Genomic DNA, 15,687 nt, shown 5'->3' with positions numbered 1-15,687 from the left:
ATTCCTATTTTGTTTTTTCTTTTAAATACTACATGTTTTATGAGTGGTGCTCTAGATCCTTCCCCTTTTGCCCCTACTAATTGAATGGTATTTTGGCTTTTCTCACATCCTGTTGGAATTTTACAAACATGTCTTCTCCGCCCCTGTATCTACCAAAATTTCAAATTCCTCCTCCTGGGGATCTACTTTTAAAGTTATCAAGGGCTCCTGCTGATATTTTGCCCCCAGGAGATAGAGCCCCTGACACCACTATTTGTCTGTTTCTCGAACCTCCCTAAAAACGTTCAGATCTTTTGGTCTCTGTCGGCAGCTTTGCCTTAAGTGTCCAATTTTGTTGCAATAGTGACAGATTGGGCCTCAGTTGTTAAATGCTCCTTTTTCTTCTTTAGAGCCTCTTTCCCAGGGAGTTCTATTTCCCTTAACCCCCTCCTGCTGCCCCTTGTTTTGGCCTAACTGGGGCCTCACTTCCTTGTAGGAGTGGGTCTTTGCACGGTGGTTTCCTTTGGCAATAGCAGCTGCCATTACTTTAGCTTCTGCCTTTGCTTTCTCCTCACCTCTAAATACATATACTTTTTGGGCTTCTTTTAACAGGTCATTCAACCCTCTGTCTTGCCAATCTTCTGGTATTTCTAGCTTGTTTTTTATATCTGGCCAAGCATGAGTGATGAAGGTTGTTTTTAATAAAACTTGTCCTGGTACTGTTTCAGGATCAATACCAGAGTATTTTCTCATATTTTCTCTTATCCTCTCTGTGAAAAATGCATATTATATGATTGGCTCTTCACAAATATTATACTATATGTGTTATGTTGGAAAGTTATGTTGTATTAATTTGTAGTACTGTATTAATCCTTTTAATGTAGTGTGGTAAATATAGTTTTAGGCTATAACATAAGATTAAAATAGAAAACATGCAATGTAAGATATGTTTTCTAAATAGCTCAAGGAAGATAATCAAGAAATTCTTTGCACAGAGATAACAGCAACACGACACCAAAATCCCAAGAGAATTATTGCCTCCTCATTGGGAAGAACCAGACTTTGAGGAGCCAAACCACTGATTTACAAGATGGGGGGGGGGGGGGGGGGGGGAAGTTGACAATAACCAGAAAACACCCTTTGTTTGAAAAGAATATTTGCATCATGTATGAGATATATGAATATATATGTGGGTCCATATTGCAGATTTTAAACTAATTTAAAGCATGTGTGTGTGCTTAAAGGGCTTCAGCCTTTGGCACTAAGCTCATATGAGAGTTTTGGGATTGGCCTTTTCAGCATGACTGGCTCAATGGTGTCTATCTTTTTCCAACTGGCTTTTTGGACCACCACAGTCCCCAGTTTTAGGCTATGGCACCGACTCCTGCTCCCTCTCTCAGGGACAGGGAATAACCTGGAGTCCCCCAGACTCCAGGCAGGTTTGCAGCCTCAGATTCTCACTCTATGATCTGAGCTTTACCGCTGCTTTCACCTTCCAACCAGTTTAACCCAGAAGATCCCCAGTTTTAGGTTGTTAAAAGAAAAACAAAAAGAAAAAAAAGAAATTTGATTTCAGCTACTACCTATACTCAGGGAGCATTCACCACAAAAACCATCAAAATACTTTCCCAGACACCATTTTAGGTTATCAGTCACCCTCAGAACCTACTGAGGACAGCATAAACCCAACAGCAATTTTGATTCAGCAGTCTAATACTATCTCAGCACTCGCTATTAAAGAAACAATCGTGTGAAAAACGCCAATCACCTGTTTTTAAAATTTTTAAAAGTTTAATAGTAATAAAATGGTTAAAAAAATAGTAACACAACTAGAGTAATAAAAATTTGGACAAATTGAATTAAGACAATATGAGACAATAAAAACAAAGAGTTATGGACGTCTGGGTGCCTTTTTCTGGGCATCACGAGCCCGAAAAAGGATCCCCATTAACAAAGGATTAATGCTTAAGAACAACAGCCCGTTGCATATTCATACACTTCATACATGATGCATAAATTCCATTCAAACACAGGATTCCGTCTGGTCTTCATCAACTTCTTCCCTCTAATCCTAATAGCGCCTTCAAGGCGGGAAGAAGTTAGTTTATTCTGATAAGAAGGCAATAAACTCTTTTTCTCTGAAAGATTTAGGTGTCCTGTGGCTGCTATCTCGCTGCAAGTCCTTTCTTTTAAACAAAGCATCTTACATAGCATAGTTTCTATTTTAACAATTTTTATAACCTAAAACTATATTTAACACAGTACTTAAGAAAATTGATACAGCATTACTTTCTGACACAACACATATAATATTCATTTTAATATTTGTGAAAAGCCAATCATAAAATACATGCATTTTTCACAAATTGGAAACTGCTTCTCGTTGGATCTACCCTTTTGACCTGACAGGCCCCTGCTTTCTAAAACTGAAAACAGGACAATCTTCGGTATGAACTCACATTTAAACTAGAAAAGCATAATTGTAAAAACTACTTCATGGGGACAGGAGGGAAATGGAGAGAAGACAGGTATTGGATAAGAATGATAAAAAGGTTAGAGGGTTTTAGGATAAAAGTTCTAGCTGACGAGCTCTTTTCAACTAGAACGAATGGATAGGGATTGGGAATTGGGGAGGTTACGGGGAGCCAGGGTACACTGCCCCTTCGAGATGCTTGCTCTCAGTGAATGTTATAAATGATCAATTGAAAAGCTAAATTATCAAAATGCGAAAGATTTTATTTTTCTGAGACCAAAATACAGTCCTCAAAAACCCACAGCCAAAGAGACAGCATCGAGCCCGGGATCGGCGCTGGGTGAACCTAGATCTGACCTCTATTGCATCAGATCTCCCTCTGTTCACAAATGCCCTTTCCAGCGAGGCTATTTTATACAGTTTTTTATGCCTGAGGCAGAGGTGCCCCTATTTCTTTTGTAACCCTGCATATGCATAAAAGTTTCTTTCACTGTGCAGGGCTAGACAACCGCTGTTTCCTGAGTAGTGGCAGGTGCTGGCACTGGCCACATCTATTCATGGGTAAATGGGGGTATTGTTCTCCTGCTGCCTTCAGGAATTTCGACATTCTGAAGTAGACATCTCCCTCTGGGCTGCTTGTGGTCAGACTCGTTTGGATTTTACAATCTTATAAAATACATTCTCTCTTTAAGCATGAATTATTTCGTAACATATATTACAGTGAACTACCCAAAATAAGGAAAAAAGGGGTATGGATTACAGAGAAGGATATTATCCTGCTCTTGGAATAACAGGGGAAGGAGATCATAAAGTAGAATTTTCAATTCAACTAAATATACAAGGCTGTTAAAACTGGTATTAGAAAATTACTTTAGCTTTGGGTTTTAGTTTCTTAGCTTCTTCAATTCCAGCTCCCACCTTGTGGGATTTGGAAGGTGGAAGGTGGAAGCTAGGCGTTGGAGGGGGGGTTGGTTTATGAGACAGAGAAGGGGTGGAGCATGGGGGAGAAAAAGCGGGAGGAAAAATATTTTGGGAAGGAGAAGTAGAAGATGGTGCCATGCCATGTGGCTGGAGCAATTTTGGCGGACACGTGGTCCCGGCTATGTTGGATCTCTAGGCCATGCGGGCACAGCACACATTGCGGTAGCCATGTTGAACCCTAGCCGTGTGGCTGCTGTGCCAGGCTTAGCAGGACAGAGTGGACTCTCGGGGGTTTGTTTAGGGGAAGGCGGGTTAGGGATGGAGTTAGGGAGAAGGAGCAGCGAGGGGGGGAGAGAGTAAGACTGAAGAAGGAGGTCACAGAACTGACGAAAGCAGTTTTGGGGGGTGCGGGGCTCGGGCAAAGCTGAAAACCGCTTCTTGCTCGTCTGGTGGCTCTCCCGCGCAAACTGGTGGGCTTTGGTTCCTTCTTTCGCCACTGCTGTGGTCCAGGGCATCGGCTGCTCAGGCTCGGCGATCCGCACGGCCCGCCTGCTCTGTGGGACGCCCCTTCACTGCCGCCGGGCAGGGGACGGCGGGCTCGGCCCCGCCGCCACGGCGACGGCACTGTGAGTGGCGGGCCGGGTGCACTGTGCGCGGCTTCTCTGGGTGCTGGGGTGTGTGCGCGCGGCGGGCCGGGGCCGAGGTGCGCGGGCTGGTGGTGGTGGGATGGCGGCGCGGTGTCTGGAGGGGCCTCTGCGCGGTGGTGGCGGGGCCGCAGCTGCGGCTCGGCGAGGCTGCCCTGCCGTGCCGAAGGCGATGCTGAAGCGGTATTCCATGAGCAACCCTGGTCTCCTTCGCACAGTTTAGCAAGGAGATTCAAGGTGGGTGTGGAATAAGACTTGGGCCAATGAGATTACAGATACATGATACTTCAGGGGAGGACCACCGGCTTGGAATAAACCGTGCATTTTCGAGGGGTGAGACAGAGCATACCATTTAACTAAAATCTAACACCACACGTTTGCATGTTCCTTTTCCCATATTTGTATCCCTGCTGCTCGGATCATCTGTCTTTCTTCGAGTGTAAACAAAAGGTTTAGTATGGACAGCATTTCGTCCAAGTATAAACATTAGGTCCCAAAAATTGCTCCACTTGTTCGCTTAGTCCAATTGGATCGTCTAGGAGACCTTTTAAGTCCTTTTTAAATGCTCTTATTTTGGAGGAATGAAGTGGCGCACTCACAAACCCGATTCCCCCGTTTGCCCTTCCCAATGGCACTTCCTGGAGGGGATATAATGATACTGCTTGGTCCTCATTTTTCAATTCCTCTAGTTGGACCGTTCTTCCTCTGGTGTTCTGGCTAGGTCCATCAGGGTGTGGAGAGGGGGCATTAGGTGCTGGCAGATATGGAGGGGGCAGATAATCTAAGGGGTCCCAGTTTTTTTCTTCTAATTTAAACACATTCACTTCCCCCAGAGAGGCTCCCCTACCCCAGCAAGCAGCATAATCTTTCTTTTCTTTGCTGGCTGCTTCTTTGGCATTCACATAAGTATTCAAAGCTTGGCACATCCCCTTCTCAAAGGAACCATGTATAGGCCAGAATAAATGGCCTGATCTTATCTCCTCTTTGGTCCATTCTATCATGCAATAATGTATCATTTTGATCTTATTTTTATTCTTCATGCCAGGGTTATGTTCCTACTGTGCCAATTTTATTCCCAGGGGGCTGTTGGGAGGTATATTCATTGATACTTTCTTGCTTCCCTTTCTCCTTTCTCCTTGCTTACTTTCTGTCCCACTTTTACCAGTTTATCCCAACACCTCTCACACAACCCCTTTTGTCTCTTTTTCTTAGCTTCCATGTGAATCTAACTCTGCACTCTTCACAGGTATTTTCCCAATTCTCCTCAGATACAGTCCAAATTCTGGAAACCATATACCATCTTCCACACACAAATTATTTCTGCCTGTTGTGACTCAGCTTCTGCTTGCCTCCAGGCTTTTCCTATCCTCGGGCTGTCTACTGCCTTGTGTCCTACAGAAATTCAGTGCCCGATATCTGATTCTTACTTCTGCTCATCCACACTCCCAGCATTATGCACTCCTGTGAGTAGCAGAGCAATACTACCTCTTATGACAGTTTTTGCACTCACACAAGACCCAAGGCTCACACTCGGGTCCACAACTCAAACACAAAATTACATTGACACAAGCAGCACAAAATCTTTATTGTAAAATGACAAGTGCATCGCCTTTCTCTGGCCGTTCCAGTCACCTGAACACAGAGCTGCAGATCCAAACCCCCCACTCACCTCTTACTAATAGTATATCTCATTCACTCAGCAGCTACACTTGTCAGTCACACAAGAGAGGAGAGACGCACACATACATCTCACACACATTTACACAATAATGACGTACCCTTTTTGTTGAGTTAGGTATTAATATTCCTTTACAGGTGCTTATTAGTTACACAGTGACCTACCTCCCAAAAATAGTCCTAAACTGAGGAAGAGGTTTTACAGCAATTTCTGTGAGCCAGAGAGAAGTTTGATAAGAGGATCCATGTTTACCTCTGAAAGAATTTTCTACCAAGATCATTGACATAGAAACCAAAAAAGAAAGAAGGATAAATAAGAGAAACCTGCAACTGCCTATTCCAATAAGCTTGTCTCTCGTGACCAATAAGTGCAAACTTATGAATTTTGTAAGAATGTTTAAAAAGCATGCATGCTATAATAAAAATTAGAGTTTAAAGCCTTCTGAAAATGGAGTGTGTTGCTTTCTATTGTCTCTGTGTAAACTATGACACTAAACCCCTCTAAGATTTCCCAAACTTAAAATCTTTCTTTCGTCACCCAAATACTTCTAAAACCCCAGCTGTATAACAACACATAAACAAACTTCAAAGGCCCTAGTACAAGTTTTTTATTTTTTGCCCTGTTATCAAGCAGACCTAATCAGTTTCCTCAGATCTCTCAGGCAGCGTTTTCAGCTCAGCAGCTTAACACTCCTATCAGCCTATCCATTCATGCCTCAAGGGTATTTTGGGGTTTCAGATTCTCCTCATCTCGCCTTTTGCAGACTCTGCACCAATTTTTAACTGTCCCAACCCTCAATAATGAGACAGAGTAAAAATCCATTTTGAATGCGTCCAGTGCTGTAATAAACATACCAAACTTTGCAACTTTTACAAAGTTGTGGGGTTTCTTTTTCTCTCCGCAAAACATTATGGCAAGCCAGGCAGGGAGTTCTCTGTCCCTGCAGGGGCAGGGGGGATAGACGGACCTCCAATGTGCACCCTAGGAATTTTTTTTCCTGGTGGGGCTCCGCTTGTCTCGACTTGCCTCCTGCGAGGACAGACAAGGACCTGCTGGCTGCGGAGGAAGATATGGTATGTACTGAGGGGCCCCCATGGGGGGAAAAAGAGAGCTAGGGAGTAAATCACCCAGAGACATCTGGGTGTAGCTGGTGGAGCAGCTGGAGTAGAGACGGGGGTTCATTGCTCTTATAGGGCAGACCGCTAGCGACCCTGGGAGTGGGTCGAATGAATCTCTATATGCGTGTGTGTGTCAAACACTGTGTCGCTGTATGGTTAATGCATTGTGTGGTCAGTGCACTGTGTTTCTAATTGTACAATTGTATAAGTGTATGGTGTATAAAACAGAGTAGATCTACAGTGCTATACAGTGCGGGGGGGGGGGGGTGAGTACTACCCGTGTTTGAAGCAGCCGAGTGAGGCCTGAGGTGACAGCTGCAGCAGACCGTGGGGGCAGGGAGAGAAGTGCCCCTCGGACAAGCGAGTGGAGGAACGTCAGTGATGGTATTTATTGTGTTTAAATGTAGTGATTTGCGTAGATTTGGTACATTTTAACCGTATGTATGAGCTCAGAGAGTTCCTTTGCCCTGGATGTTTGGATTTGATCTCTAAACTGTGTGCTGTTATTTTGATTGTGTCCAGGAAAAACTGATGTAAGTAAATGCTGAATTATGGTATGCTGTGTTGTGTTGTGTCGAGAAGAGTGGGTACTTTGAGAGATATGCCCTTTCCCAGTGATTTTGTGTGGTGATTTTCTTCCAATGCATTGTGATAATTTGATTCTCCGATTGTATAGTGGTGTTTGGGGAGATTTTAAGATTTTGTTTGCAACAAGAGTAGCATTTTACACAGAAGAACTATAGTATGGTGATTTATGCTTAACTACGATAAAGCGAATTAAAGGAATTCCAAGAATTCTCCCCCCCACAGCAATTCAAGCCTTGGCTCTAGTGAATTTGAGATAAGGGGGGGGGGGGTGCGTGTGTGTCCGTTGGAGAATTTTGCTCAGACATGGCTTGAAGGAAAAAAAAGGCCATGAAAATATACAGCTGATGGAAAAGTAAAAGGCAGCTGTGAGCAGCAAATTCTCAAGCCTGTTCCTGTAAACAACAAAATTCTCAGGCACGTTTCTGTAAACAGCAGAGTTCTCAGGCTTGTTTTTTAATAACAAGTAAATACCTTGTCCTTGGATAGTTATGGGAAAGCAGAGTGACAAACATGGAGGCCTTGAGAACCGTTCATAACAGGATGAGAAAAACAAGTCTTGGTCTCAATAACAAACCACAGGTATTGAAAACAAAAGGAGGGGTTGGTGTGTATTCTGTAGCCAATGATGAGCTCGGGTTTTGCAATATGTATGAACTTAATTAACACGGTTATAAAGTGTGCATGTTGGATCAATAAATCGGAGTTTGATGCTGATCAAAGGATGGGTCTTCTCCCTTTGTTTCTACATGTGTCTGTGGGCATATCAGAGTTTCGGCTGGGACAAGCACAGCCTTTTTGCAAGGCAGTAAAACAAGTGTAAGTAGACACAGTGCTTAATTAGATTGTGCAAGAAGAGAACTAGAAAAGACTGATATTTTGTAAAACAGAGTTTAGATAGAAGAGATGAATGAGTTTATGAGACTTCAGCTGGTACGATAGTAGGTCTGGACTGGGAACGGCCTGCTGTAGGGATTTAGAGTTCTCTGTAATAAACGGAATAGCCTGCCTTTGCGGGCAATTCCTCAGAGCCTTTGGTGCATCAAGAGGTTGGCACGCTGCATTAAGTATTATTGCAGTGCAGAGTTTGTGAGAAACGCTGGTATTGCTCTTCTAATAAGCGTCAGGGCACATGCCCCGAGTGTAAATCAAAGGTTTCTGATCAAGCTGATTCAGAACCTAAGATCTTAAGGCTCGTGTGTGGGAATCACATCTGATACCTGCTACCTGGAGCTGTGTGTGTGTAGGAGGAAGACTGAGAAACTACTCTGAAGCTTTGTAAAGAGAAGTTTGGGTGGAAGCGAGATAGGGCAAGGAGAAAGAGATAATGAGAACTGACCAGAGCAAAGAGGTTCCTAAATTAGCCCCTTTTAGGAGGGGCTCACTGGGAGAAGGTTGCCAGTAAGAGCAGCTCAGAAAATAAAAAGATTTATAATACTTCATTGCAGTTAGTACTGTTTTAAAATAGGAAGATAAATGGGATGGGGTTTTTGTATGCTGATATGTCTTTTTGTTTTAAGAAACCACCCAGAATGGCAAAGAGATTGTGAGATCAGACCGCCCTCTGGTCTTGGCCCTTGAAAAAGAAAACAAGGCAAAGAGAAACCAAATCAAAATGTGTTGTTCAGCATGCAGCATAAGATAGCAACGTATGAAGTCAAGCAAAGATTATGAAGCTGAAACGCAAAGCGATTACAGTTCGCAAAATGAGTACATATGATTTGTTAAAGGCTCCTCCTAAGGTAAGGGAGGAAGGATAAAGATGACCTCCCCAAAAGGGAAGAATTTTTGTCGGCACAAGGGCCATATATTCAGGTTTAAATAAAGCTTTAGTACCTGTGGAGAATGTTTATGTTGTAGTGTGGGGAACAACTGAACAACTGGCCAGTCTGAGAAGGCATACTTTTGCAAACCTTTAAAGTAACATGTGTACTATGTGTACTTCGAAGCTTTTGTACAATTCGCTCAATTCGCTAAACATTCTCAAATGAGAAAGGTTACTCTGGAGGCAAATGAACATTTTAGGCTTAATATTAACATACACTGAAATTAAGAAAGACATTAGTAAGGAGATATTAGAATAAGTAAATAAGTGTTTTCAAGGATATGGGCCTCTGCTGTACCAGGGAGAGTGAAAAATGCCCCCCCATGGTAATCAAGCTTAATGAAAGAACACAACCAGTGAGAACTGAGTAGTACCCTCAAAAGGAAGATAGGGAAGGAATCAGCCCAATAATTGATAGTACTGGTTTGAGGGCTGTCAATAAGACAACACAGAATTTATACCGTGTGGTAGCAAAACTATATACTTTACTAACTTGTTTAACACCTGAGCTAATCTGGTTCACTGTTTTAGGCCTAAGAGATGCCTTCTTTTGCCTCCCTATCCACAAAGCCAGCCAGAAAATTTTTGCATTCAAACTCAAGCTCACATAGTCCATGTGCCTGAAGGCTTCAAAATTCCCCACTTCGACTGGAGAACAGCTTGCAAAGATCCAGAGTCCCGGGAAGCTCCACAAGAGGAAAGGAGGCTGTTGCAGTATGTGGATGATCTTCTAGTAGCTACTCAGACAAGGGAAGCCGGGACGGTAAGCCTTTGAATTTCCTAGGACTACAAGGATGCAGAGTCTCAAAGAAAAAGGCACAGGTAGTGAAACAGAAGGTAATCTACCTGGGGTAAGAAGTGAATGCTGAGCAGCAGACTTTAGGGCAGGGAAGTCATATGCCAAACCCCAAAACCCCAGACAAAAGAACTCCAAACCTTCTTAGGCATGGCAAGGTAGTGCCAGCTGTGGGTTTATAATTATGGACTGCTCGTCAGACCCCTCTATGCTCTTATTGCCAATGGGAACTGAGATCACCAGTGGACAAACGACGCCACACAGGCCTTTCACCTACTAGAGAGTGCCCTCATGTCAGCTCCAACTTCGAGACTTCCAGATGTAAGTAAACCATTCTTTCTATTTTTCCATGCAAGGAATTGCCCTGGGAATATTGGCTCAAGACTTAGGTCCATACCGGAGGGCAGTTGCTTACTTCTCTAAGCAACTAGATGCAACAGCCGAAAGATGGCCAGGTTGCCTCAGAGGTGTAGCAGCAGTTGTGCTGAATATTCAAGAGGCACACAAGTTTACCCTGGGACAAAAATGACTGTGCTAGTGTCCCACACAGTGTCCGCAGTACTGGAAGTAAAGGGTGGCCACTGGCTTTTCACCAGAGAGGTTTCTGAAATACCAGGCCATCATGGTAGAGCAAGATGATGTAGAGATAGTGGTGACTAATATTGTCAACCCAGCTTCTTTTCTCAATGGAATCAAGGAGAAGCAGTACACCATGATTGCCTGGACACCATTGAAGCTACCTACTCCAGCTGCCCAGACTTAAAGGACACTCCTTTAGATGATGCAAAGACCTGGTTCACTGACGGGAGCAGCTACATTGCCAGTGGAAAGCGACATTGCAAAGTTCACAGTGACTACCTGCAGAGAGGTAATAGAGTCTGGACCCTTACCAACAGGTACCTCTGCACATAAAGCTGAGATAAATGCATTGATCCATGCCTTAGAAACAGCAAAAGGCATTCAGAATCGTGCATGCACATGGAGCCATCTGGAAGGAGAGGGGACTGCTGACCTCACAAGGGAAGAAGAGACAATCCGGCTGCTGGAAGCAGTTCAGCTACCTGAAAAAGCATATTAAGGCACACCAGAGAGTGAGCTTAAAATTCGAGGAAAGAAATGAGCTGGCGGATTGAGAGGCAAAGAAAGCAGCAAAGGGTGAGGTACACATTTTCCTCGAAGGTAAGCCATAATACAGTAATACTAATCAAAAGAGACGTACAACTGCAAGGGGTGGGCTACCATTGAAAGAGAGCTAGTAATCCCTTCCCATTTTCGTGGTTACTAGTGAAAGAAGAGCACTAGAAAACACACTAGGGCCTAACTACTTAAAAGCTTTTTATAGAGTGTGGCTCCTTTCTCAAAATGACCAAGGCTGCGAGTGATACAGAGTGCATTGAAAGGAAGTGTTGACTTTGAAGTAGTAATTTCCACAGGCTTTCTAGAACATATATCTGATTGAAAGAATCGTTGTCAGGAATTTACATGCCACTATCACTCAGGTAAGCTGACAATGTGATCCTTGCCTCCAGACTAACCCCAAAAATACCCCCCAGCCGAAACTCTGTCAGACTGGGAGAGGCCATGGGCCTGCACAGCAGTGGCAAATTAACTTTTCAGAACTCCCAAGGAAAGGGGGGTATCAGTATTTACTGGTATTAATAGATACATTTTCAGGGTGGCCAGAAACATTCCCCACCAGAACTGTCAAAGCTCAAGAGGTGACCAGAGTATTATTACAAGAAATAATACCACGCTTCAGAGTTCCAGCCACAATATCCTTAGATAGAGAATCATATTTCATTTCCAGAACAGTGCAACAGATCAGTAGCCACCTGGGCATAGATTAGGAACTTCACACTCCATACCTCCCCAATCAAACAGCCAGGTAGAGAAAATGAATCATTTGATTAAGCAGCAGTTTGCAAGATGGGGGCAAGAAGTTAATCTACCCTAGCCCCAAGCTCTTCCGCTAGCACTATTGCGAATTCAAACTAAACCTTGAGCCAACGGAATGCTGAACCCTTTTGGAATGCCTTATAGAAGACCATATGGAATACAAAGGGAATGTCCACTCACATTAGGGTGATAACAGTGGCCACCTACATGGTGGCTTTAAGCAAACAGCTCAGAGAAATTGAGAAACATGCGGCTGGAATTCGGAGCAGGGAGTTAGATAGCCTGGGGATGATGTATATGTTAAGTCTTTTACGGAGAAGACTTCAGAACCACAGTGGGAGAGACCACTGCAAGTACTTCTCACCACCTTCACTGCAATCAAAATCAAGGAGCAGAATGCCTGGATCCATCACTCTCGAGTGAACAAAGCCCTAGAAGTCCCTTGGAGAGTGACACCAGAAGACAATGAACTGAGACTAAAACTTACTCGGGCAAAATGATTATATTGCCATTGGGGGTGGTTCATACTTTAGTTTACAGAATTGTTTTGCATGTAATAATAACTGAAGTTTTACAACTAAAGAGTACCTCTATCCAAAGCAATGCTGAATGGCCTTGGTCCCAGGCTTTTAATCAGTATACTGGATCCATGGGAGAACCTTCTGAGATAAAAGATTTAAACGTATCTACTGTAGTAATCCATGAGAATCAGGTATATGAGGAGCAGGAATGGCAGGAACGGGAACTGTGGACACTTCAAGGAATCAGAGGAGAAGAAATCAAAGTAGAGTGCCAGGTCATCAATAGGACGGCTTATGAGAGACCAGATGTAATTAGTGTCTCAACCTCCCCTGGTGCATATGAACACCAAGAAGTTTGTGATAGCCTAAATGAATCAGACTGTTGGTGTAATTTCACCTTGATACAGCCTGTAGAAGTGACCTGCCTTTGAGCTCGAGTTGCTATCAGACTTTCATTTAAATTCAAAGTAGACACTGCACTTTTTACAACAGCAGGGCCTTATACCACTCATACTAGTTGAGACTCTACCCAAACTTGAACCTAAAGTATATGAAATAGGCCCCTACGTAGTAAAGAATGTGGGCGAACAACAACTATTATTCAATCCAGAATGGTCTCTCTAACGCGTGGAGTTGATAATGCAAATTAACATCTCAAAAATCCAACCAGCCTGCTCCTCCTTCCTAAAAACATCCTTTGAGGGCTGGAAAACTGTTGCAGAAATGATCCATTTGTCGGGGATGAGCCATTTGTTTGGTGCAGGGAAAACTCAGGGTTCAGTATGAGACATCAGCAAGTTCCGTTTATTGAAGAGAGCATCAGACACTTATACAGCAAGTAATAAGCTCATGAATATTCTGTAATTTACACCGTCCATTGGCCACACCACAACATCAGCTCTTCCCCATTCCTTAGGGGTTACATCTCTCTTTTCTCATGTCTCTTTCACTATTTGTTATCATACTACAGCTAGGCCCAAGGACACGTTATCTTGCAGGTGCAGGACTTGGAATTAGACACGGCCTTGTACTTTTCCAATCTCTAGTCAGCTAAAATCCCAACAGACAACGTGGTTACAAAGAAAGGCATATCTCAGGAGCAGAATAAGAAAGGATCTAACTGGCATATTAGAGACAGGATTAGGAGTTTTAAATGGAATTGATTCAGAAATACTGATGAATAAACTGGCCACTGCAGCAGGTAGCCTAACAAAATTGAAGCAGCCTTTACAGTCATCTCTATTGGCATTAGGAACTAGCCAGTGGCAGATTTCAAAAGTACTGCCAAAGTAAAGAAGCATGAAAAGGCCGGAGACCAAAACCACAAATTGATAGTAAAAGCACTTAGTACAGTTCAAGATAATGTGTCTTTAGCTTTCAGTTGTATACAAGCACAATTATGGATGCAAGCAACAGCAGCTCTGATCATATAGAAAAGGGGTGAAAGTAATTTTCCAGCTGAAATTTGGAAAATTGTTTGGGATAATGCCATTGATTTTGAAAGGAAGTTTCAATCCTGGTGGACTATGGTGAATTTCACCTATGATCCTGTTTCTAATGTGGCCACTGCCTTTGTGCTTACCATACGTAATGCCACTGTTTATGTTATCCATCCCATCATTGCCCTAGGATTAAACCATGAAAAAACAATACTCTACCCTTCAGAACACAGAGTGTGGGCACGAAAGGTGAATGAAAAGTGGCAGACAGTAAACTTAGAATCCTGCATTAGTAGAGAACAGATGGGATTCATTTGTGAAAGCAATACTATTAATGCCCAGGATGTGTGTTTAGACACTGAACAGAGTATTTGCCACTTTGAAATTCATCCAGTCACTGACCAGAAAACTGTGCTCGTATATACTGGAAAAGGGTGTGTATGCCTGAGAACTGCCTGTGCTGCTGTAAAAATTGATAGCGATGATGTTATTCCGACTAGCAGAAATCATTTGAATTTCTGTATTTGTAATTTTGTTAAGATTATTGGGTGTGATTTTCACACTCGGCACCAGTGACATCCCACCAGCTGATTAAAACCAATTACACAATGTATTACAGACTATCACCTACCCCTGTTGGGATGAACCTTACATTAGTAAAACAATTAATTAAGCACCAAGACCTACTAAAGATCTTGAAGAAAAACTCAAGGAAGCAGAGAGAACTGTCCAGTGTGATACAAAAAGAAATAACTAGAATTCTGAAAAGAATAGAACAAAATGCAGATCATCACTGGTGAGATGTGATCTTTGGGTGGTCACCAACTGCAAATGGAATCTTTACTAAGTTGTGTCATCCCATTGTAGTTTTGTTAATATTAGTTGGGATAAGCTTAGGATTATCTATTATATTGCTAATTTGGAATTGGAGAATACTACAACGAATAGCTGTATTAACCTCTTTATCAAACGTACATGGTAAAGCACTAAGAGACACTTATTGTCGTAAGGGTTTGCATTAAGTAAAAGAATTTACTTATTTCCTAGGAAAGGGGGGAATGAGACAGAGTAAAAATCCATTTTGAATTAGGTGAAGTGTCTAGGAGAGGTAAAAAGTCTGTAAGGCCAAAGCTGAAGGGAAAAACTGCAGGGCAGAGATAGTGAGGAGACAGAAAAAAAAAACCAGAAAGGGCCACAAGGCCGATCTGCCCTGATCTAGAAATTCTTTTCATAAAGAGGAACTGGCGATAAATGTCACGTAGAATGAATATGTATGAACCTATTGTGAAACTGTATGCATATGTATTTGGAAGGGGAGATAAAAGGAGATGTGAAGTCCTCAGAGGTGCGCATGCCTTTTTTGAGTAGAGCAATCTCCGCATGCATCCAGCGCTGTAATAAACATACCAACCTTTACAACTTTTACAAAGTTGTGGGGTTTCTTCTTTTCTCCACAAAACAATATAGCCAAGATTCCTACAGGCAGTCAGACATGGGTCAAAAGCAGTATTACCTCGGAATCAGGATTTCTGTAGTCGAAATTACAGGCAATTCCTTTCCTCTTAATTTTCTTAATTCCTTGTTTCACATTCCCTGATAACAAGTAGATAATAAATCCTCTCTAGGGCTCTGGTTTCTCTCACCATTATCTTATCTCTTGCAGAGGCCGGTCTGTGGATGTGAGAAACAGCATAATTGTTTTACACCATTCTTTGAGTTTGTTATATAAAAACATTTTTAACATTACATAGTCTCGATTTTAACATTTTGCTAAAGTCTAAAATATAGTATTATCACACTACTATTTATATA

General features: G+C 42.6%; 1 protein-coding gene and 1 long non-coding RNA gene across 9 annotated transcripts in view; one reads left to right on the top strand and one right to left on the bottom strand.

Annotated features, from left to right (window-relative positions):
- Positions 1-3,338: 3,338 nt before the first annotated feature.
- LOC141726940 (uncharacterized) overlaps positions 3,339-15,687 on the top strand; it is a 45,744-nt gene continuing 33,395 nt past the window's right edge. The window contains exon 1 of the long non-coding RNA XR_012577897.1: positions 3,339-3,999. This is a non-coding gene — a long non-coding RNA (uncharacterized LOC141726940). The remainder of the gene's footprint in view (positions 4,000-15,687) is intronic.
- The window catches only part of LOC141726939 (uncharacterized), a 102,248-nt gene continuing 99,785 nt past the window's right edge, over positions 13,225-15,687 (bottom strand). For all 8 annotated transcript variants that reach the window (XM_074532048.1, XM_074532051.1, XM_074532049.1 and 5 more), the window contains one exon: positions 13,225-15,546. The gene's annotated coding sequence lies outside the window, so the exon portion shown is untranslated. The remainder of the gene's footprint in view (positions 15,547-15,687) is intronic.

Source organism: Zonotrichia albicollis, chromosome W (assembly GCF_047830755.1).
Source record: "Zonotrichia albicollis isolate bZonAlb1 chromosome W, bZonAlb1.hap1, whole genome shotgun sequence".
Taxonomy (NCBI): domain Eukaryota; kingdom Metazoa; phylum Chordata; class Aves; order Passeriformes; family Passerellidae; genus Zonotrichia; species Zonotrichia albicollis.
The sequence above is the reverse complement of the archived record's forward strand: the minus strand, read 5'-3'. Positions and strand labels throughout refer to the sequence as shown.